Below are 26,336 nucleotides of genomic sequence, written 5' to 3'. Positions count from 1 at the left end.
CGGGAGACCCATAGGGCGGCGCACAACTGGCCCAGCTGCGTCTGGGTTAGGGGAGGGTTTGGCCGACTGGGATGTCCTTGTCCCATCGCGCTCTAGCAACTCCTGTGGTGGGCCAGGCGCATGCACGCTGACACGGTCACCAGGTGTACGGTGTTTCCTCTGACACATTTGTGCGACTGGCTTCCAGGTTAAGCGGGCATTGTGTCAAGAAGCAGTGCGGCTTGGCTGGGTCGTGTTTCGGAGGACGCATGGCTCTCGACCTTCGCCTCTCCCAAGTCCGTACAGGAGTTGCACCGATGAGACAAGACTGTAACTAACAAATTGGACACCACGAAAAAAAAACAAGTCCAGGCCCTGTTCATAAAATAAACATGTTAGTCCTTTTTTACTTGATGTAAGCCGAAGCATCTGATAAATGCAAACAGTTTCCACCGTTTCAGCGTTCCAACAAGTGATTTCTTCAAGAAAAGAGGAAGGATGCATTGTTTAAAATATTCTAACAGGGCACTCAAGACTGTACACACAGTGTTGACCTGACCTACTAGAAGAACTACATTTCCAGGCAGGATCGTTTTCCCAGACTGTGGAGGAGGGGACTTTTGGGCCATTGAATCATTTAACTAGAATTCTGCTTCAGCATTCAGGGTAAACAGTACAGAATGTTCCTATTGAACCACTCATGGAATTTAGTTATAAATAGCTTGTGTCAACTGACAGTTTCTTCTCCGTGATCTAAGTGAAGGGGAATTCAGGCACCTGTCCCACATCACAAGACTGCAATAACAAGGAGAGAGAGAGAGACAAGGAGATAGAGAGTGAGAAGGAGAGAGAAGGAGAGAGAGAAAGAGAGAGAGAGAGAAGGAAGGAAGAGAGAGAGTGAGAGAGAGAGCGAAAGAAAGAAAGAGAATGACATTGGAAATGGGATTTTACTGTCTATTTTTATTGGTGCAACTGTCATCTGAGTTGCTCAGTCTTTCTAGAGAACGGGCTAGGCACCATGGATTAGGCCTAGATTATACAGAAACCTAGGACATGACTGTAAAGTCTCTTCAGAACACCAAATCTTCAGACACATCCCACAGCTTCACACACAGCACGTCAAGTGTCCTATTACACTGTGAAACACTGATACAAAACCCAGCCAACGTGATGACATCATGAGCACTAACAGCCCCATGCAGCAGGTCCTAAAAATAACCTGGCCAGTGGCTACCTTGGAGTAAGCAGGGAGCAGGAAGCAGGGAGCAGTGAGCAGGGAGCAGTGAGCAGGGAGAGTTGCCAGCTGGGTAGGATCCAGATTGTAGACAGTGGGTCTTCCAGCGAACTGCACAGGAGCCCTTATTCTCCAGTAATGGGGCCATTATCAGCCACTAGGCGTCCCAAAACAAACAGAGGCTTATGGAAGATAATATCCCTCAGACGTCACCGCAGACGCAAGGGGGTGACATGCAGGAGCCAAGGCGGCCGAGTAGCACAGGCAGTGCCTCAGCCCTTTGGATAGCAAATGGCATTGTTGTGAGAACTAGGCATATACAGAACTAGGCCTATATACCTGGGGCTCAGAGGAAAGAGTTGATCTGTAAATGGTCTTGGATGTGGTGGATGGGGGTTTTGTGTGAAAATAGGGAAAGTTGAGAGGACTGAGAAAGTGAGGGTTGAAAGAGATAATGAAATAGACTAGAGACACTGTTAAAATGTGTATAAGAGTGAAGATATTAAGCGAGAGAATCAGAGAAAGAGAGAGGGAGCGTTAGAAACGGAGGGGGGAAGCATGCTCTGCAGCTGGGTGCGTGTTGCCATAGGCCCCGTGCCCAAATCTGTTACAGCAACAGTAGCACCATCAAACTTAAAGCTATTGTATCCTCTTGCTCTCGCCTCCCCTCTACTGAATACTGTTATTCATGATGCATCTCCATCTCTCGCCCTAACAGAACCCTGCCTGTATGGAACAATAAACAAAGTATTCTTTCTCTCACCTCCCAGAGCTAGAACAGCTTCGAATACATTACTGCGTTACTGTTTCCAGAGAGAGCGTTTATAAGGCTAAAGGTCCACGGTGCACCCTATATTCCGCCCTCTTCATCCTCTTCCATCCATCCGGGGCAGGACTAGGAGTGAGACAGAGCGAGGCAGTAGGGACAGGAATAATGGCATAAGCACGTCACCAAGCAGAGGACAACAAAGGGAGCGTCATAGAGGAAGTCGGTTTGGTAGAAAGGTGGAACAGGTTTGAGAGGGGAGGAGAACACAGACAAGAATACAGTAGGAGACTTAAATGCACATCAGCACACCATATGGGTCTTTGATAGCTTGCTCCTGCTTTCTGAGTGGCCAAGGAACATTCAAGCAGTGACAACATTCTACCTGACAACACAACACCAGCCACATTCCCCCAGCCATATTCATGATATACCACGGCATCTTGTGCATTATCATTTTAGCATAGGTTTAAAAAGGAACAATTCAACCATTAAGAGGGAGAGAGAGAGAGAGAATACCTGACCACTGTGGCTGACAGAATACCTGACCACTGTGACTGACAGAATACCTGACCACTGTGACTGACAGAATACCTGACCACTGTGACTGACAGAATACCTGACCACTGTGGCTGATAGAATACCTGACCACTGTGGCTGACAGAATACCTGACCACTGTGGCTGACAGAATACCTGACCACTGTGACTGACAGAATACCTGACCACTGTGACTGACAGAATACCTGACCACTGTGGCTGACAGAATACCTGACCACTGTGACTGACAGAATACCTGACCACTGTGGCTGACAGAATACCTGACCACTGTGACTGACAGAATACCTGACCACTGTGACTGACAGAATACCTGACCACTGTGGCTGACAGAATACCTGACCACTGTGGCTGACAGAATACCTGACCACTGTGGCTGACAGAATACCTGACCACTGTGGCTGAAAGAATACCTGACCACTGTGGCTGACAGAATACCTGACCACTGTGACTGACAGAATACCTGACCACTGTGACTGACCCAGAATTAAGGAAAGCTTTGGCTATGTACAGACTCAGTGATCATAGCCTTGCTATTGAGAGAGGCCTCCGTAGCCAGACCTGGCTCTCAAGAGAAGACACAAAATGAGGTGGAAACTGAGCTGCACTTCCTAACCTCCTGCCAAATGTATGACCATATTAGAGACACATATTTGCCTCAGATTACACAGACCCACTAAGAATTCGAAAACAAATCCAACTCCCATATCTTTTGGGCCATCACAGTAGCAAGATTTGTGACCTGTTGCCACAAGAAATGGGCAACCAGTGAAGAACAAACACCATTGTAAATACAACCCATATTTATGTTTATTTATTTTCCCTTTAGTACAGAGAGAGAAGACAGAGAGAGAGAAAGAGAGAGAAGACAGAGAGAGAGAGAGAGAGAAGACAGAGAGAGAGAGAGAAAGGGAAAGTGTAACCTATCCACATGACTTTTTATAAGACAACTTCAGCTGCAACCTCTGCCAAGCACAATCATGACAAACATTAAAAGAACAATAGACAAGCACTAAGCACACCGCTGGGCCACTAAACACACAATAAAAAGTGATTCAGTAACAAACCTCACCTCTGTAAACAATAATTTTCCATAACTCTATGAAACAGGGCAATGAAACAGGACAAATTAATTGGTGATCAAAAAAGTATTGATGCAATATCCTGTCGTCATTGTGTTTGTATTAATTCAAACGGTATGGTACCACACAGCTGCTATGCTAAAGGGCATGTTCAATATTGTAAGATTTTATGACTGGTTCAAGGACAAGGACTGTTTGAATCTGAGAGCGGGAATGGGCAGGGTCAGGTCATGAGACTCCAACCCAATAAAATCTGACGAAGGGAAAACAGAAAGGAGAAGAATGTAGCAGAACAGGGCTGGGTTTCATCAAACGCATCATAGCACTAAGATCATCTTTCATTTAGTTTCAATGGAATTAAGATGGTCTTAGTGCTACAATGGTTTTGGGAAACCCAGCCCAGGAGTAGGCCTATAGGACTGCCAACCAATGAGCCAAGACATCAAGCCGTTACGCCTCGATCACACCGACAGTGTTTACATTTTGGTACACCAGAAGTACATTATTTTCCAATGGAACGCTACGTTTGCCTTGCAGCATTGCGTTGCAGAAGCAGTTGCAGTGCGTTCAGTGGTGCATATGTTGGATTTATCAAACGTATGCATCAAATTGTATGCGTAGACGGCTTGACAGAAATATCTTTTTTTTTGCACACATATCCAGATGATGCTGCATACTATTTTGCGCAATGACCCTATAGGTGTGATCAAGGTGTTAGGGACTTCACACAAAGTTCCAAATAATGTATCACCTGCTCAAAATCCCACAGATCTTACAGAATTATAGAAAGCCCAGTCATTCATGACTTTATTTTTCAGACATCGAGGTGGAGGATAAGAGCCACAGAGGAATTCATTACCTACAACAACACGTGTGGTTTAGTTCTTCAGACATTGAGGTGGATAAGAGCCACAGGGGAAGGAATTACCTACAACAACACGTGTGGTTTAGTTCTTCAGACATTGAGGTGGATAAGAGCCACAGGGGAAGGAATTACCTACAACAACACGTGTGGTTTTGCTTTTCAGACACGAGACAGTGGTAAAGAAAGAGAAAGAGAGACGAAAAGCATGAGCTAGACAAAGAAAGAGGGACAGGTGGAGAAAACACCATGCTTTCCCTCTCTTGCATCAGCGGTAAATCCTTGACCCCTCTCTCACCCCTGGTTCAGCTGTAGATCCATCAGTGTACAGCCAGCCAGCCAGACACAGCCAAACACAGCCAACCAGACACGTAGGGGCAGACCAGGGTTTCCATTAGCTGGCAATAGCCGCCTTTTGGCCATTAAAATGTTTTAAAAGCTGATAAACAAAATTGGCACCGGCCAATTGTCCAGGAGAAGAAAACAAATCCATCGCAAAATAATGCTTTTTAGCATATTCATTGATGTAAATACCAGTTGATGGAACTACATTTGACCGGTCATGCTATTCATCTATGGGTTCATTTGCATAATTTTGTGGAATTAAATTGGCTTGTGTGCATATTCGTTATGTATCTTATTTATCACACATGTACAGCATACAGATACAGAGCCTTTGCGCGGAAAATCTATCATATCACTTTTATATGACCAATCATTGCGCAACAATTCTAAATGCAATTGTGTGTTAAAAAAAATTGGGGCGACGATTAAAAAGAGCTATTATTTGTATTTCTCAACTGCTAATTGAAGCGCACTTACCATTCACCATTCAAATGCATTATCAACAGAAGGCAGGCTTCATCAGCATGTCACACACCACTTTGAAATGAGCTGGAGGCAGTATGCATTTTGAAAACATATAGCTACTTAATTATTTGAAACCTGAACGTTTTACAACATGTTTTACTACATATCCGTGGAGGCAATTATTTTATAAAGACTTCCATATGTCATTGAAACCAGTAGTCTATTTCTCTCAGATTCTATTGGCTTTAAAATGTCTTTCATTGTCTGGTAGGCAAATGCACACTCGCGCATAGCCTACTGCACTAATAATGTTAAGAAATTATAGCATATCAACATTTTACACTAAACGAAGTTCTGATCCGATGCGTCAGATTCATTGCTTTTTAACATTCTTTTTTTCCAATGTAGCCTTGGCCTACTGTTGTATGAATTTGAGATCTATCGTCCAAGGGGTCTGTTTGGACCGTTTCTTTCTTGACAAGCTGACCAATAGAATAGGTAAACTTTTCTACCATGGGGGATAGTAGATTGACATAGGCTCATAGCCGGCACGTCCATAACAGGCTGACTACACCGCTCGTGTCGCGTGTGTGAGCATTGTAAAATTTATTTACAAATCTATTTATTAAATTATAGCACCCACACTGCTCGCAGGTGCCAACGAGCGTCTGCGTTGCCAAAGGCTAAAATAGAAGTCAGTTCTATTTGTGACACAGATTGCGCTGCAAGTCCTGCCTCTCCCATCTCCTCATTGGTTTATAGAAGCAGGTACCCACGTGCCATCTCTTCATTGGTTATACCCACGTGGGTGACTGAAAGACGAACGAGGTCAGTGGCAGTAATAGTTTCTTTTGATATTTTACCCTGCGTTTTGTGATCGCGTTTGGTGTGGGAGAACAAAATAAATGTATGCACGATGGCGCACGCGCGAAGCCGGTTTGGTTCCCGTGTTATTCTACAATGTAGAAAAGTGTCGAAAATTAAGAAAAACCCTTGAATGAGTTGCTGTGTCCAAACTTTTGACTGGTACTGTATGTTATTTTATATTCTCAAACTAACAGCAGTGCCTATATGATGTCTTTCCATTTAGGTCTGACATTCTGGAGTGATGCTTTTATGCAAATGTTGTTGATCAGTAGGTTAATATCAGTCCCACATGGAAGGAAAACAGATTGTTTGTCATCTGTAGCACCATTGACTCCACTGATCAGCCCAAACAAGCTCAATAACTCAATGTGCGCACACACTCCTATTGAATATGCATTCACCTGTATTGTGAGTAGGCCTGTGCCATTTTAATAGTCCCAGTTTATCAAGAGAGTTACCATTCAAATAAAATTATTACCATTATGTTGTTATGTAGTTAGGTTGGTCAAATGTATTGTTTGATTTAAAAATTCATGCATTAAAGCATACATGGCTGTCTCTGGGAAATTTTGTCATCAACATTTCCTAATTTAATGATATTGAATATCGGCCTAAAATATTGGCCATTGGCCTCCTTGACCCCCAAAAATCAGCATCGGCCCTAAAGAATCCATATAGTTTATTCTCTAAACCAGACACAGACAGAGAGACACACACAGGTAAGCAGCCAGTAAGCTGTGGGGTAGGGTAGGTAGAGCCCAGGGGCCCAGATTAATGGTTGTGTGGGTCTGTATCCGGCTCCTCTTCCTCCTCCTGCAGTAACTCCATCTGTCTGAGACGTCAGGGATCCAAGGGACTGGGGACGGATACCGCAGGGTCAAACTGAGGTCATATCTGTCAATTATCCTATACCCCTCTTTACATCCCCTTCCTTCAGATTTTCTCTCGTGTCTTATTTTCTCTGCACAGATACATGGGTCTGGGTCTGGGTCTGGGTCAGGGTCAGGGTCTAGGCTGGCCCATTCACACTACCATAACAATGTGTTGCCAGTTTTGTTTTTCAGTTAAGTTAAAGGTTGCGACCTTTACAGAAAATGAGATTGAGTGAGTGTCTACTCACACAAGTGGCCAACACAAAGAGCTAGATTACTATCGCACTTTCTCTTTAACAAAAAAGTTAAAGCAGCAGAATGGATTCCATTAAGCTGTACATTCTGGGTATTTTATTAGGATCCCCATTAGCTGTTGCGAAAGTAGCAGCTACTCTTCCTGGGGTCCACACCAAACATGAAACAGGACATAATACTGAACATTGATAGAACAGCTCAAGGACAGAACTACATAAATGCAAAACGTCAAATCGGTACGTACACACAATATTTTGGTGAAATAAGGGAGACGCGTATATCTCTTTTTAAACCAGGTTTGCTGTTCACTTGAGCCTTGAGCAATCTTTGATGGGTGGGAGTTCCATGCAGTCATGGCTCTATATAATACTGTACGTTTTCTTGGAATTTGTTCTGGATTTGTAGACTGTGAAATGAGATGCAAAGTTTTGTGCACTTTGAATGTGAATGCAGCACCTGAGTTTGGTGTAGGATGAATTGGACAAAGAGTGTGTCTGTGCATCTCTCTGACACCTGTGTGTGCCTCTTCAACACAGTGGAACAAGAGACAAAAAGTTTGGGGCCCAAGGAGCGAGAGAGCATAAAGGGTGGTGTCACTGCTCTCACACACACACACACACACACACACACACACACACACACACACACACACACACACACACACACACACACACACACACACACACACACACACACACACACACACACACACATACACACAACCCTCCTCCATAGTTTTCCAGTTAATTTCTCACCACACAGACACTAAAAATGATCCAAAGACTGAACAAGGACCCACAAATTACCCACAATCTCTCCCTTTGTTTGGGTTGCCAGCCAACTTCCCTGAGGACTCTAAAGAAATTAGATAATCCATCAAACCGACATCAGTTCTGAGCATTCTGAAGCCTGAGCTCCACAAAAAGACAACAGTTAACAGATTACAGAAGATGCCATTTGGAAACACAAGAAACACTTCTATTTCCTCTCGTTATTGTATCAAATAAAATGTTATTAGTCACATGCTTCGTAAACAACAGCTGTGGACTAACAGTGAAACGCTTATTTACGGCCCTTCCCAACAATGCAGAGAATAAGAAAATAGAGAAATAATAGAACATAAAACACGAAATAATACAAATAATAATAGATACACAATGAGTAATGATAACTTGGCTATATACAAGGGGTACCAGTACAGAGTCGATGTACAGGGGTACAAGGTAGTTGAAGTAGACACAGTATGCACATATAACTAGGAATAAAGTGACAGTAAATAGTAGCAGCAGCGTATGTGATGAGTCCAAAAAGTTTGTGAAAAAAGGGTAAATGCAGATAGTCCGGGTAGCGATTTGATTAACTATTTAACTATCTATTTATCAGTCTTATGGCTTGGGGGTAGAACCTGTTCAGGGTCCTGTTGGTTCCAGACTTGGTGCATCGGTACCGCTTGCCGTGTGGTAGCAGAGAGAACAGGCAATGACTTGGGTGGCTAGTCTTTTACCATTTTTAGGGCCTTCCGCTGACACCGCCTGGTATAGAGGTCCTGGATGGCAGGGAGCTCGGTGATGTTCTGGGCTGTATGCATTACCCTCTGTAGCGCATTGCGGTTGGATGCCAAGCAGTTGCCATTCCAAGAGGTGATGCAGCCAGTCAAGAGGCCTACTCACTTTTGGAGGATCTGAGGACCCCAAATCTTTTCAGCCTCCTGAGGGGGAAGAGGCATTGTTGTGCCCTCTTCACGACTGTGTTGGTGTGTTTGGACCATGATGTGGACATCAAGGAACTTGAAGCTCTCGACCCGCTCCACTACAGCCCCATCGATCACTTTCATCGCTCATGCTTTTATCAACTTGACTGTGTTTCATGCACTTTTTATTTATTTTTTATTTATTTAACCTTTATTTAACTAGGCAAGTCAGTTAAGAACAAATTCTTATTTACAATGACGGCCTACACCGGCCAAACCCAGACAACGCTGGACCAATTGTGCGCCGCCCTATGGGACTCCCAATCACGGCCGGATGTGATACAGCCTGGATTCGAACCAGGGACTGTAATGACGCCTCTTGCACTGAGATGCAATGCCTTAGACCGGTGCTCCACTCGGGAGCACCTTGAGCTTCCTTTGTTTTTGAATGTGAGCTATAAAACATGCATTGTCATTGTTATTATTAATACCACTTCTTCCTGATCGGCTCCACCAAGAGGAAGTCATATCTATTGTATAACATCTACCTTTACCTGGATTAGTGCTATCTTGAATCCTTGGGACGTCCCTATTCTAAACCCTAACCTTGACCCGTACCCTTACTCTAACCTCAACCATAACCTTAACCCTAACCTTACTCTAACCTCAACCTCAACCCTAACCTTAACCCGTACCCTTACTCTAACCTCAACCTCAACCCTAACCTTAACCCATACTCTTACTCTAACCTCAAACCTAACCTTAACCCTAACCTTAACCCGTACCCTTACTCTAACCTCAACCATAACCTTAACCCTAACCTTACTCTAACCTCAACCTCAACCCTAACCTTAACCCGTACCCTTACTCTAACCTCAACCCTAACCTTAACCCGTACCCTTACTCTAACCTCAACCCTAACCTTAACCTGTACCCTTACCCTAACCTTAACCCATACCCTTACTCTAACCTCAAACCTAACCTTAACCCTAACCTTAACCCGTACCCTTACTCTAACCTCAACCATAACCCTAACCTTACTCTAACCTCAACCTCAACCCTAACCTTAACCCGTACCCTTACTCTAACCTCAACCCTAACCTTAACCCGTACTCTTACTCTAACCTCAACCTCAACCCTAACCTTAACCCGAACCCCTACTCTAACCTCAACCATAACCTCAACCCTAACCTTAACCATTTAAAATTTGATGTGATGTCAGAGTTGGGACATCCCAAGGATTCCGTTTAGACTTTTCCCCTTTACCCGTGCGGCAGGAAGTTGACGTGGGCTGGTGGAGCTCGGGGGAAATAACCCATATAATTGCAGTATGGTTATGAAATGCTGTAGAGTATAGGTCAGGGTCAATATTAATATTGGTGCAGGTAAGAGAGAGTTGGCGTCTTTATGAAAGGTGTGTCTTCCTGTGTCGCCCTGGCAGGAGTTTTATGGAAAATTACAGAAGCCTAACACATTCCACGTGAACGTTATCATTGGCGATATAGTTCTAAAATAGACAACAACACCTGCCAGTGTTTTCTCAAGTAAAACACAAAGCTATTGGCCTACTGTTCAATGTGCACGTCTGTTATTAGAGTAAATGAAACGTCATTTGGTCCCCCGGCAACCCACAGAGCTGTTATCAAAGCTGTTGACAGCATAGTGGGATCAATAAGCGAGACACATATCTCTAGGAGCTTGGGGAATCCTCTGCAAAAAAAACACACACACGTATGACACTATAAACCCTCCACACACTCTGTGGAGCTGCTAGAGGATACTTCAATGGGGCCAGGCCACCCGCTAGACACAGACAGGGTACCTTTACCTCAGCGACCCAATTGTTGTTTGCATACAGACACACGCACACATAGAGACACACACACACACACACACACACACACACACACACACACACACACACACACACACACACACACACACACACACACACACACACACACACACACACACACACACACACACACACGAGGAGATATACAACGGAAGAGAAAACAATATCAATGGGCTGTGGATAAGTCTACTCACTAAAGGTTGTAGTTAGCCCACCTGGCAAAGCCAAGCTGGCAGAAAGGGGGGGGGGGGGGTCATTGTCAGGACACCTGGACCTTGTAGTAAGGCCCCTCGTCTCTGTCTCCATATTAAGCCGTGACGTGGGGTTAAGGAATTCCACAATGCATCTCTTCTCATCCTGACTGAGTCATTACAGATGTAGTATTTTAATTTGAGCCAGTTTTCTACAGCAGGAAAATAATCCTGCAGCAACAGGAAATTTGAATTATTATGTGGATTATAATTAATGGACATTTTTGTAGGGGATGATACATTTTTCGTAAAGGATTATTTACTTTTTTATTGTTTTATTTAACCTTTATTTAAGAGGTCTGAAATGTCAAAGTGTAAATTACAGACTTCAGAAGCCTTTTTAAACCTCAAATACACTACAAGTTTAAAATATCCTGTATTGCAGGAAAGTTCTCCTTCAATCTGTAGCTAATGCAGAACTATAATTGCACCTGCAAGTGAGGACCCTATTACCCTACTGACCGAGTGCATTGTACTAGCTAACGCACATTACCCTAACTTTGTCCTCTACCAAACAAAGCAGCCTTGTTTCAGGAATGGGGGTGTTGGAAACTTTTGCTCATTCAAGTATTTACTTCAGTATTTAGTCTAAGGTTGCGACTTAAGTATATTTACATTCTTTAAACCACATGTACCACAATACATACTGCAATATGAGATGACACCACTCTGCCAAGGTGGCAAACCCTCACATACGCACAATATCAGAGTGATGTATGTATTTCAATATTTGGATTTGTTACTGTTTGTAAGTAGCCCATTAAAAGCAGGATACAAGTGTATGCTCTGCCTCAGGAAAGTTTTAGACCGCCTGAGCAAAGACAATGTGAGAGCTGGGAATGTAGTCTAGTGCGCCACTTAGCGTCCATAAAGAGGAATTGCTACTTATTTGAGCCCTTTTTTTCTTCCATATGCCATGCCAACTCCAACCTAAACAAACGTGCGCCAATTTCTGGTAATTTTAAGAAAATTGTCATTTCATTATTACCTATGTTTCTCCTAAGTTAATTTCATGTCAGGACAATGTTTAAGGAATTAATAACTTTGTGTAAGTGGCCCTTTCAAGGGCTGTAAACAGGGATGAAATGTCACTGACAAAACCATGGAAACGAAACATTATTTTATAATCCGAGACATTATTTTATAATCTAACAGTACAGCCACAACAAATATAAGAAAAGTTTCAGCAACAAAATTCCACAGTAAAAATACAGCTTTTCCATGAGGAGCACAGAGACAGAAACACCCCCTAGCAACCTAGCTACCCCCAACAGAGTCAGAAACAACCCCTAGCAACCTAGCTACCCCCAACAGAGTCAGAAACAACCCCTAGCAACCTAGCTACCCCCAACAGAGTCAGAAACAACCCCTAGCAACCTAGCTACCCCCAACAGAGTCAGAAACAACCCCTAGCAACCTAGCTACCCCCAACAGAGTCAGAAACAACCCCTAGCAACCTAGCTACCCCCAACAGAGTCAGAAACAACCCCTAGCAACCTAGCTACTCCTGACAGAGACAGAAACAACCCCTAGCAACCTAGCTACTCCTGACAGAGACAGAAACAACCCCTAGCAACCTAGCTACTCCTGACAGAGACAGAAACAACCCCTAGCAACCTAGCTACTCCTGACACAGACAGAAACAACCCCTAGCAACCTAGCTACTCCTGACAGAGACAGAAACAACACCTAGCAACCTAGCTACTCCTGACAGAGACAGAAACAACCCCTAGCAACCTAGCTACCCCCAAACGGGGTTAGAAACAACCCCTAGCAACCTAGCTACTCCTGACAGAGACAGAAACAACCCCTAGCAACCTAGCTACTCCTGACAGAGACCGAAACAACCCCTAGCAACCTAGCTACTCCTGACAGAGACAGAAACAACCCCTAGCAACCTAGCTACTCCTGACACAGACAGAAACAACCCCTAGCAACCTAGCTACTCCTGACAGAGACAGGAACAACTCCTAGCAACCTAGCTACTCCTGACACAGACAGAAACAACCCCTAGCAACCTAGCTACTCCTGACAGAGACATAAATAACCCCTAGCAACCTAGCTGCCCCCAACAGAGACAGAAACAACCCCTAGCAATCTAGCTACTCCTGACAGAGACATAAATAACCCCTAGCAACCTAGCTACCCCCAACAGAGACAGAAACAACCCCTAGCAACCTAGCTACTCCTGACAGAGACATAAATAACCCCTAGCAACCTAGCTACCCCCAACAGCGTCAGAAACAACCCCTAGCAACCTAGCTACCCAACAGAGACATAAATAACCCCTAGCTAGCCCTCTGATTGGAATTTCTGAAATATAATATGTTTTTTCTATCTAATGTTTTCAGACGTTTGGTTTCAACAGGAAAATCCAAGTTGTGATAATGCCTGCATTCCCACCATATATATCAGCAGCAGGGGACAGCAGAATATTGGATTCTTCTTTATTTTGGGGGGGGGGGAATACCATTATGAGCTCTGTGCACGTACAGTAGCCTACACACAAACGTGTTCTCTGCATTTTCATCAGTTACGACTATAGTTAATAATAGTAAGCGTCAATCTGTCTTTGGTATCTAATTTCAAACATATTAAAGAGCCACTGAACACGCCGATTGGCACATGATTTCAGTCTTGGTGGTGTGTTTCCTGACCGATTCCACGTTTGGTTGATGTTTGTCAAAAAATATATATATATATATGTTTCATGTAAACTGTCTCACTGTATATGCTATTGTTTTAAGAGCAATCACCGCAGCTGTTCATCCCATGTTAGTGGGCAAATGGGCATCGTCAAATCAAAACCCAACCTTAATTTACCCGTTGTGACACACGGATGTTCAAAACTCCGTTTTGGATGAGCCTGACTTTATGACAAAAATGATCCTATTTACACTTTGTAGCCAATTTTGACTAGAATAAATGTTTCTGACACACATCAATGCCACATAGGCCGTTTTCAAAGGGATTGTTTGCTTTTTAAAGGCAGTGGCTCTTTAAATAATTTCATATAACGAGTAACACGTTGTATTGCACACACATTTAATATACTTAGCATAACACACATACAGTACATTACATTACATTTGTTCACTGCATGTCTATGATTCAAACAATTACTAGTACTACTAGGCCAGGATTTGCGACCCGGAAGTTCGTGGAGATCGCATTAACGGTAAACGCTAAATGTCAGCTCAAACGTAAATTACCTTTAAAAGTCAAGAGCAATGCGCTACTCTATAACGTGCCTTGAATTGAATCCCGGCCCTAGTCTTCCGATAGGAAGACAAAGCATTAGAACAGAGTGACCGAGGCCAGAGCTTCATATCAACAACGGAAGTTAACGTTAGCTTGACATTAGCCTGAGCCGCTCATCTGAGGAGAGACTCAACAGTTACGATAGGAGCCTCAAATTAAAAAGCAATATTTTATCCCACCCTCAGACTGGTTCTCCCTTTAGGGAATAAACATCACACTTCCTGAGCTCCCTGGTTTGGATTGGATTCACTGTATCAGCCTCAGTGGTTCCAAATCACTACTATAGAAACACTGCCATACATAGCTTACAGTTATTGTACTATATCATGTCAAACAGCCACCCTCTCCACTCTCAGCTACTACTAGTCCTCTAACAATGCCACAACATGTATGGTGTCAGAGATAATGCTGTCAGAGATAATACTGTTATGTCCTCATGAACCACTTTGTCTTTCTAAATGGATAGGCCAACCTGGCTGTGTTTTCAGTGCTTACTGTATCTTTTAATTGGATATCTAAGTCTATAGGCTAACGAAGTGAGCAAAAGCAGTTCAATACATATGTAGGATTTTAATTTGATCACCTTTGTTGCTGAGAATTTTCCTGCATAACAGGAAGTGCAAACTTGTAGTGTAATTGAGTTTTAAAAAGGCTTCTAAAGTTTGTAATTTCCAGACTTGATTTGCCCTAAGTAAAACTGTATCAACTTCTACAAAACTTTACATTAATTATAATCCACATTATGATTCACATTTCTTGTTGCTGTAGGATTATTTTCCTGCTGTAACAAAATAGCTCAAATTAATATCTGTAGTACTGTATTATAACACTCTTAGAAAAAAAGGGTTCCAAAAGTTATTTGGCTGGAGAACCCTTTTTGATTTCTGGTAGAACACTTTTGGTTCCAGGTAGAACCCTCTGTAGAACGTGTTCTACCTGAAACCAAAAGAGTTCTACCGGCAACCAAAAGTGGTTCTTAAAAGGGTTATTCTATGGGGACAGCTGAAAAACCTTAAAGGTTCTAAATAGCACCTTTTTTCTAAGAGAGTATGATTTACACCCTCCCTGGGTTTGGACAAGCAATCAGTTATCATTGGCATCACCCTCAGTATCAACAGTTGCTAACCTCACTGGGATGGATTCAAAAGGCCAGGCTATGAGTGCCTAGGGCTGGATTTGAGCTTCCCATAAACTGACTTAAATTCAATCATATCAGCTAGGTGTGCATCAGTGCATGTGTAAATTCATGAGAAAACAATTGATTCACCATAAGAACACAAGTGTGTGTGTGCGTGTGCGTGTATGCGAATGCGTGTGTATGAAAGAGAGAGACAGAGAGAGAGCACCAGGTGGAAGATAAAGCTCGTCCACTGAAGAGGTCTCTGCATATGACAGCTTCTACATGGTAACAACTCATGTGGTCACGACAACGGCATGCGGCACAATGCTGCCTGCATCCAAAAATAAACCATTGTCATATCCCTCCCTTCTTTGTTGTCTTCTCATCCATCCTCTCTTCCTGCCATCCCCCTTACTAACGGACACCTTAGAATTCCTTTTGAAGGGGATTTTAGTTGGAATTCTGCTTGTCATATGGGGAAATCTAGGAATGTTTTAAGGTTGATTGGAAAATCTGGAAAAGTTTGGAGATTGACCCTCGATAACCTGAGAGAGAATGAGGATCTGTAGGCTGGTTAAACCACTTGACTCCTCAAGAATACAATGACTATCTATCTATCCATCTATCTTATCCACAGACATACACATTCCTTTCCACTTCATCTGAATGGGAGTTTTTTCACTACAGCAGTACAACAAAGAGATTGAATGAGCATCCAGGATGCATGACCAAAACAGAGTATTTACCATGTAGCTGATTGAGATAGAGGTAGAGAGAGAAATGGCTGGAAAGGAAGACTTTACACTAGCATGTCACACAGGGTTTGTAAGGGCGAGACACAACGTTATACACCGCCAGAGTTTATGACTACACAAATTAGGTGGAAGTCCGCTTCCATCTCAGATAGTTGCTACGACAACCATTAAATGATTGAAGCACACATTTGATCCCCATTCAAATCAGATTAAAATATCGGTCCTAACAGACACACTTCGTGCAGGAAAGCAGAGAGGCACAGATGTTTATCTATTATACGTCATTTCCTATGAAGTAATATCTAGTTCTTTATTTTAAAAAAGTTGTATTTTTTAGGAAGAATCAACTCCCAGGGCACAAAGGTTGTCATAGCCCAATTTTGTCTGTTAAATATCACCCTCTTTGGGCATTGTTTTTTCCAGTTATACAATTAAAAGCATAAATTCATCACATGATACCTAAGGCAAAGCTATCGCTGAATCATCAGTTTTGGGTGTGGCTACTGTACATCGGTAATGTTAAAACTCCTGTTGGTTAATCGATACTGAACAAAAATACAAACGCAGCGTGCAACAATTTCAAAGATTTTAACGAGTTACAGTTCATATGAGGAAATCAGCCAATTGCAATAAATTCATTAGGTCCTAATCTATGGATTTCACATGACTGGGGATACAGATATGCATCTGTTGGTCACAGATACCTTTAAAAGAAAATGGGCCTCACATTGGGCCTCAGGATCTCGTCACAGTATTTTTGTGCATTCAAACTGCCAATCGATAAAATGTAATTGTGTTCGTTGTCTGTAGCTTATGCCTTCCCATACCATAACCCCCCTGCCACCATGGGCACTCTGTTTACAACGTTGACATCAGCAAACCGCTGACCCTAACAATGCCATACACATGGTCTGCGGTTGGGAAGTCGGTTTGATGTACTCTCAAATTCTCTAAAACGACGTTAGAGGCTGCTTATGGTAGAGGAATGAACATTCAGTTGTCTGACAACAGTTCTGGTGGACATTCCTGCAGTCAGCAGCCAATTGCACGCTCCCTCAAAACTTGAGACATCTCTGGCATTATGCTGTGTGATTAATCTGCACATTTTAAAGTGGCCTTTTATTGTCCCCAGCACAAGGTGCACCTGTGTAATGATCATGCTGTTTAATCAGCTTCTTGATATGCCAACCCTGTCAAGTGGATGGATTATCTTGGCAAAGGAGAAATGCTCAATAACAGTAACACGTAAACAAATTTTGTGCATAAAATTTTTGAGAAATAAGCTTTTTGTGTGTATTGAACATTTCTGGGATCTTTTATTTCAGCTCATGAAACATGGGACCAACACTTTACATGTTGCATTTATATTTTTGTTCAGTGTATGTTCTTGGGTCAAGTGGACAAACTTTCCAAAACATACGGCTGAACCAACCACCACAAACAACAGGACAAAACATGACTCTGGATTTGCCGGCACTAATAAAGTCATTTTTGTTCGGTGTCACTTTATTTTAAGTACAGAAATTACCAGGTATTTACTAGAAAACTACATTGTAAAAAATATTATTACACAGTTATACTCTATTTTTTTATTTATTGGGATTGTTTTTGGGATTCATTTTTAAACTCAAATCAGACCCCATTTTAGACTAGTGAAGTGCTAGTGAAGATGACAAAGTGTTATTGATGTTGCACTGTTTTGTCAATGCAATTTGTGTGCTATGGTAAAGAGCTAATTTCCACATTATGTCAACAATTATGTTTTATGTTGTATTAGTGTATTATGATATTGTCTTGGGGACACCAGTTGATCAATTTCATTAGGCTGTGGAGTGAGCAGTCATATCCTCTGAGTTCATTACTGAGAAGGTTATTCAATCACCCACATAAACATGAACTAGAGGAAACAGAGGAAGTGAGTGACTGTGTGTGTGCGCGTGTGGGCGTGTGCGTGTGTGTTCGCACATATTTTAATCACTGGCAAGACAGTTGGTATTAAAGTGTATCAACAAGAATGACTTGAAACCTCACAAGTAGAACACACAGAAACTCACAAGCAAAGATTGCATTGCGTCTAAGCTCTTCATTCCTCATATACAAACCTGAGTTTATTCAAGACTGTAGCCACAGCTACCGAGCAAGTTCTGCAGCCTTCTCTTTCAAAGAAGACACTTGCTTCTGAAATCATTACAAGTTGGCTTCACCTGTGTATCCAAACAGACCGTTGACTCAAAAGTCAAACTGTGTGAGTACCCTGTAGGTTTATTGCTGTGAAGAATGTACAGCTTCCCACGATTTCTTATTATTATATTGGCCCAAAAATGGAGGAAGGAAGACAGAAGGAATAGTCTAAATTGAAACTACTACAGTTTCAACTACTAATAGTTTCCAAATTAAACATCATGTTAAGATGAATGCACAAACTGTAAGTCACTCTGGATTCCTGACGGGTCGCCCCCAGATGGTGAAGGTAGAAAACAACACCTCCACTTCGCTGATCCTCAACACTGGGGCCCCACAAGGGTGCGTGCTCTGCCCCCTCCTGTACTCTCTGTTCACCCATGACTGTGTGGCCATGCACGCCTCCAACTCAATCATCAAGTTTGCAGACGAAACAACAGTAGTGAGCTTGATCACCAACAACGACGAGACAGCCTACAGGGAGGAGGTGAGGGCACTCGGAGTGTGGTGTCAGGAAAACAACCTCTCAGTCAACGTCAACAAAACAAAGGAGATGATCGTGGACTTCAGGAAACAGCAGAGGGAGCACCCCCCTTTCCACATCGACGGGACAGCAGTGGAGAAAGTGGAAAGTTATAAGTTCCTCGGCATACACATCACGGACAAACTGAAATGGTCCACCCACACAGACAGTATGGTGAAGAAGTCACAACAGCGCCTCTTCATTCTCAGGAGGCTGAAGAAATTTGGCTTGTCACCTAAAACCCTCACAAACTTTTACAGATGCACAATTGAGAGCATCCTGTCAGGCTGTATCACCGCCTGGTACGGCAACTGCACCGCCCACAACCGCAAAGCTCTCCAGAGGATGGTGCGGTCTGCCCAACGCATCACCGGGGGCAAACTACCTGCCCTCCAGGACACCTACAGCACCCGATGTCACAGGAAGGCCAAATAGATCATCAAGGACAACAACCACCCAAGCTACTGCCTGTTCATCCCACTACCATCCAGAAGGTGAGGTCAGTACAGGTGCATCAAAGCTGGGAGAGACTGAAAAACAGCTTTTATCTCAAGGCCATCAGACTGTTAAACAGCCATAACTAACAGAGGCTGCTGCCTACATAGAGACTTGAAATCATTGGCCACTTTAATAAATGGATCACTAGTCCCTTTAATAATGCCACTTTAATAATGTTTACATATCTTGCATCACTCATCTCATATGTATATACTATATTTTATACCATCTATTGCATCTTGCCTATGCCGCTCTGTCGTTGCTCATCCATATATTTATATGTATATATTCTTATTCCATTCCTTTACTTAGATTTGTGTGTATTAGGTAGTTGTTGTGGAATTATTAGATTACATGTTAGATATTGCTGCACTTTTGGACCTAGAAGCACAAGCATTACGCTACACTCGTAATAACATCTACTAACCATGTGTATGTGGTCAATAAAATTAGATTTGAGACCATCTGCTAAATAACTAAAATGTCAAATGGAAATGTACAGTTTTAAAATAAAAGCTAGAACAAAAACTGATGGTTTATGTCGTCATAAGAAGATGAAATTGGAAGTTACCGGAAATTATTACAATGACAATTCATATAATAATGTTTTGTTTTAGCGGTAACTGTACCGATATTCCAAGAAACAGGCCGGGGAGCCTTATGACAAAACCACACATGTTTTGACAAGACAGCCTTTCATTTTAATGGGCGTCGTAGAGTGAGGCTTTGATGAGAGTAAGTAAGGGTACTAATGAGTTGGTCTAATCAATGCCTGTGTTCACTCTGTGATGGGGCGACAGAACACAGGGCGGCTTATTGTCTGTGTATAAACGCCTTGACCTAGAGCCTCCCTGGCTGGGCCTCCTTGGCTGGGTCCCTGGCTGGGCCTCCCTGGCTGGGCCTCCCTGGCTGGGCCTCCCTAGCTGGTGTAATTCTGCTGCATCATCACTCTCTCAGTCAGCGCTCTTGTTGATGATCACAATGTGAACTGTACTACGCCACACGAGAGGAGGTCCTCGGGACATTTAGCACAGGTCTGCTAAATAAATGACATAAGCAGAGTTCCAAAGTGCCAAGGTTTATTAACAATCGCAGAGCAATACAAAAGTTTATAAAATTGTGAGTCACAGTACACCACAGAAGAACACGCACTGGCTGGGGCTATTAGAAGACACACAATGAGTTCGCAGCAGGGCAAGAAATAATCACAAGTATTCACACTCGTTGTAAGACAGCACACTCATGATGAAACACTTATTTAGATGATAAAACACTTAATAATGAGCATACAAAACACACACGTGGATGAATAAGACTTGCTTCTGCTCTCCAACTAAATAGTTCCCTCCTAAGTAAAGCCAGCTGTGGCGGTATCTAGGAAAGTGGTGACCAAATAAACATGTACTGTAGACCAACAAACATTAAAAAAAAATTGTCAGCCCGCCAAGGCATCCCCAAATATTTTGCCTGAAATACCAGCTCATTTGCTAGGGTGGACTAAACAAAATACCAAACCCTGCCTACCTAATGTAAGGAACTCAATAACACAGTCAGGGCAGTGAAAGGCTTCTCCCAAGCTCACTTTGAAGTTGGCAAGCCATGCTCTTTCCTGGCCTCCACAACCATAGCACGCTGTCAAAGCCGCTTCTCCCAACAGCATGCAACACTTCCCTCCAACTGCGTCGAACACGTCACAAAAGTTCAACAAACTTTAGACTTCGACTTCTCCGTCCTCATCTCCTCCGTGACCCGGAAGCCAATAAGTGGTCGAGAAGAGTAAATGTGTTTGTATGCGAACGAAGGAGTCTGCTCCCCTCCTCGAAAACCTACTTCGGCAGAGGATGCGCAAGAGTATCCTCGCAGCGTCTAGGCAGAAGGGTTTAACAATCCGCAACACCCCCTTTGAATCAGCTGTTGTTTTCTCAAAGGAGAAAAGCATGCAAACATTTAAAAATGATACGCTACTTATCCTTTTATCTAGAAAATGTCTTGCACAACTAGCTACACTACTTTTACCACTTTACACATATATTTTGGGATTCCACACCTGTAAACTCCATTTGCCTGATGACACGCAAGTGGAGGAGGTGGTTCTCATTTCATATAAGCCATTTCCCACTGGGCACAGACGTCAATTCAACATCTATTCAATGTTGGTTCAACGTAATGTTTTTGAAATTATGTGGGAACAACATTGATTCAACCAGTGGGTTGAATTGCCTTTGACATTTTTCAAAAGGTGGAGAGGACGGAGGAGGCGAGCAAAACCATTTGAGATACTCCCATGGAGTGAACAGGGAATGTGTACTGTTCCTTGCGCTCCGGGGTGGAACCAACACTCTTTCCCTGAACGTTTCGCTTCAGGTATTTATGCAAATCGCACACCTCATCTCATAGCGGCCAGTAGGTGCCACTGGCTACAATAAGTTACACATTGGACAGAGCTGAAGACACAGGTGGGTCAAGCTGACCTTCAGGAGCCAAGAACATGCAATCATGCACTTTCTTCTATCGGGATAAAAATGTGGAATCCGGCCATAGTGCTGTCATATGCCATGTAGCCTAATGGTTGCTAGACTTCTCATTGAAATAGTAGCAATAGAACATCCTCACTTTGTAACTGTTTACTACAGTATTGCCATATTTGATGATCTACTGCATGCATGTGGATAACAATATTTTATTCAGATAGGTTTCCATTAAAGGTGGTATTAAAATAATATTCACAGATGTAGATGTATGGAGAAGGTTTGATATAAACAGGTAGCCCGAACAAGTCGACCAGTCTCTGGAAGGACTGACGATAAGTAGCCTACACGAATGGAAATACTGCCACTGTACGTTGTGCTTCCTTCCATCTGTTTCATAATAGGCGTATTACAATTCCTTCTTGGTCAGAAGGGCGATTACCGTCGACACCCAAAGGCATAGCATGCAATTATCACGGTAATAACTACATAATGCACTTATGTTACGCGCATAGCCTATTACGCACGCTACTAATGTGCCACGTTCTGTCCCAATGTAAGTAAAATTGGTAACAATGTCAATATTTTATGTTATCGATCTGGGTGCCACAGGAGTATCCTACAAATAAATACATTGTAATGGCAAGTTATCTTTCTGAACGTTTTTTGAAGAGCTAAAACAGAGAATGTGTTTTATAGGCCTATTGATTAACCCTTATGACTTCCAATGTACACTGACACGACACACTTACCTGGCGAGGGCAATACAGGCTGGTCTCCCCGTGTCGCCTACTGTATCCGTCAACAACTAGGAGGAGACCTCACTCAATAACAGTTGACAGCTATGAAAAGCAGATCAAACGACGGTCTTTGGGACTGCCGACTGATGCCACTTTCACTTTCTCACGGTGTTGGCTGTCGCTTATCGTAAATATCGTTTATTATTTTATTTTCTCCACCTACTTGCCCGTATGACTAGGCTACACTCCCTCCTCCGCTTCGTGACGAAAACGAACGATCGCAGCCGGATAGAGAAGTGGAGTCACAGAACAGTGGGAACACTAGCGGGTGTTTTGAGAATTTGTTGTTTTGCAGTCCCTGCTCCTTTATTTATTGGTGCCTCCCAGGCGCCCTCTCTCTGCGCAAAGCGTTTCAATACAATATGTACTAGGCATCCGCGGGCCGATTTTTTCTTGAGCAGATTTGGCGGGGCACCGGAACATAATTACAAGAACATTTGTAGACGGCAAATTGACCGCAAGGAGCCCAAACAGATATGTTTGACTAAAACAATCATTTCAAACCTTGATTACATCATGATACGATCACGTTTATCTCTATTATGAGTGGGAATACTTGCGAACATATTTCTTAACTTAAAATCTCTTGGAGATGATTTCCTGATGTTTTTTTTGTCTATTATGTCAAACAATAAAACAACTTGGGGAACCCTGTACTAGGCTATACTTCATGTTAGCCCAAAGGCCGTCCGATGGCGATATTCAGTGGTTTCAACTTACCATCCAAAGGCAATGAGCTCGTTTTTTGTCAAGATGGTCACTTCCTTTCAAAGTCTGAGCCATTATGGGCATACAAACTATCCGATTTGCACCTACATGTCGGCTGCATGAACTTTGCAACAACCATGTGATCCAAGGTCATGAAGTATCGGCTGGAATTTTCTGCACTTGCTCCTTACCAGCTACAACTTTCAGCCGCCTGCATTCCAGGCTGTATCACAACCGACCATAATTGGGAGTCCCATTGGGCTGCGCACAATTGGCCTTAGTGACGTCCGGGTTAGGGTTTGACCAGGGTAGGCCATCATTGTAAATAAGAATGTTATTAACCGACTTGCCTAATTAAATAAAAGTTAAATAAAAAAATATACAATTGTGGGAGGCTCGATTGTCAAGCAATCATTAGGGTGCTTCTGTTTGACCCATGCAAAGGTGACCAAAGATGCCCTTATGAAAAAATATTGAAGTCAGAGTGCAGTATTAACTGCAGTTAGTGAGAGAGAGACTCAAATATCACATTAATTTGTACATATCCACTGTATACATGAATGGTGAATGTGGTACCTGTTTCAGTCACACCCTTACAAAAAAGATTGCAGTTTTAAAACTGCAGTCGACTGTGGTATTTTCTAAACCTCTCCAACACAGAGAAAACACCTCCATCTCCCACAGACAGCTGTCAGTGAACTCTGTGGACCCTCAGAAGGGCATGGTACTGGCTAAGGCCCCACAGCAGCAGCCCATCAGTTATGAGGCGCTGACCACCGGTGGAAACACTATGCTCCTTGAACGGGAGACCAAGGAATCAGAGAAAGAACTGTCCTTTACCAGCCTGTCCACGGCTACAGGCGGGAAGAAGGCTGGAGGAACTAGCTGCTTCGATGGAGCACTGAGGGAACTAAGGAAAGGACAAGAAGCCTGTAAGCACTACTAGTCCCTCCGTTCTACGTGAATTTCAATTCTCTAATATTGTAGCAACACATTGTCAACACAGAAGTTGAAGATGAAGAAAGAAAACAACTTTAAGCTCACAAAGCTGCTAAGGGAGAAGATTAACTCCTGCAAGCAAAAGAGGAATGACTTCCATTTATTTGGGAACAGAAAAATGTTCAGTAAACTTGCCATTTCTTTGCAAATTAGTTCAGTACTGCCTAATTTGTTTATTTATTTAACCTTTATTTAACTAGGCAAGTCAGTTAAGAACAAATTCTTATTTACGACGGCCAAACCCAGACGACGCTGGGCCAATTGTGCGCCGCCCTATGGGACTCCCAATCATGGCCGGATGTGATACAGCCTGGATAACAGTAAGCACATAAAACAAACAATTAGCCTACAATAGAAATGCTAGTTAAGTTGCATTTCTTAGACCACAAGGAAATTCCCTACAACAACTTGTGAATATACACTGCTCAAAAAAATAAAGGGAACACTTAAACACCACAATGTAACTCCAAGTCAATCACACTTCTGTGAAATCAAACTGTCCACTTAGGAAGCAACACTGATTGACAATAAATGTCACATGCTGTTGTGCAAATGGAAAAGACAACAGGTGGAAATTATAGGCAATTGGCAAGACACCCCCAATAAAGGAGTGGTCCTGCAGGTGGTGACCACAGACCACTTCTCAGTTCCTATGCTTCCTGGCTGATGTTTTGGTCACTTTTGAATGCTGGCGGTGCTTTCACTCTAGTGGTAGCATGAGACGGAGTCTACAACCCACACAAGTGGCTCAGGTAGTGCAGCTCATCCAGGATGGCACATCAATGCGAGCTGTGGCAAGAAGGTTTGCTGTGTCTGTCAGCGTAGTGTCCAGAGCATGGAGGCGCTACCAGGAGACAGGCCAGTACATCAGGAGACGTGGAGGAGGCTGTAGGAGGGCAACAACCCAGCAGCAGGACCGCTACCTCCGCCTTTGTGCAAGGAGGAGCAGGAGGAGCACTGCCAGAGCCCTGCAAAATGACCTCCAGCAGGCCACATATGTGCATGTGTCTGCTCAAACGGTCAGAAACAGACTCCATGAGGGTGGTATGAGGGCCCGACGTCCACAGGTGGGGGAGCATTTGGCATTTTTAGGACGTTTGGCATTTGCCAGAGAACACCAAGATTGGCAAATTTGCTACTGGCGCCCTGTGCTCTTCACAGATGAAAGCAGGTTCACACTGAGCACGTGACAGACGTGACAGAGTCTGGAGACGCCCTGGAGAACGTTCTGCTGCCTGCAACATCCTCCAGCATGACCGGTTTGGCGGTGGGTCAGTCATGGTGTGGGGTGGCATTTCTTTGGGGGGCCGCACAGCCCTCCATGTGCTCGCCAGAGGTAGCCTGACTGCCATTAGGTACCGAGATGAGATCCTCAGACCCCTTGTGAGACCATATGCTGGTGCAGTTGGCCCTGGGTTCCTCCTAATGCAAGACAATGCTAGACCTCATGTGGCTGGAGTGTGTCAGCAGTTCCTGCAAGAGGAAGGCATTGATGCTATGGACTGGCCCGCCCGTTCCCCAGACCTGAATCCAATTGAGCACATCTGGGACATCATGTCTAGCTCCATCCACCAACGCCACGTTGCACCACAGACTGTCCAGGAGTTGGCGGATGCTTTAGTCCAGGTCTGAGAGGAGATCCCTCAGGAGACCATCCGCCACCTCATCAGGAACAAGCCCAGGCGTTGTAGGGAGGTCATACAGGCACGTGGAGGCCACACACACTACTGAGCCTCATTTTGACTTGTTTTAAGGACATTACATCAAAGTTGGATCAGCCTGTAGTGTGGTTTTCCACTTTAATTTTGAGTGCGACTCCAAATCCAGACCTCCATGGGTTGATAAATTGGATTTCCATTGATTATTTTTGTGTGATTTTGTTGTCAGCACATTCAACTATGTAAAGAAAAAAGTATTTAATAAGATTATTTCATTCATTCAGAT

The 26,336-nt window shown here is 43.3% G+C and overlaps 1 protein-coding gene across 1 annotated transcript in view; it reads right to left on the bottom strand.

Moving 5' to 3' along the window:
- Positions 1-22,927, bottom strand: part of LOC106598933 (guanine nucleotide-binding protein G(I)/G(S)/G(O) subunit gamma-12) — a 43,678-nt gene extending 20,751 nt beyond the window's left edge. Inside the window, exon 1 of the mRNA XM_014189960.3 lies at positions 22,638-22,927. The gene's annotated coding sequence lies outside the window, so the exon portion shown is untranslated. The remainder of the gene's footprint in view (positions 1-22,637) is intronic.
- Positions 22,928-26,336: the final 3,409 nt, after the last annotated feature.

The sequence above is a fragment of the Salmo salar genome, chromosome 03 (genome assembly GCF_965601325.2).
Source record: "Salmo salar chromosome 03, fSalSal1, whole genome shotgun sequence".
Taxonomy (NCBI): Eukaryota; Metazoa; Chordata; class Actinopteri; order Salmoniformes; family Salmonidae; genus Salmo; species Salmo salar.
Note: the sequence above shows the minus strand (reverse complement) of the source record. Positions and strands in the feature narration are given on the sequence as shown.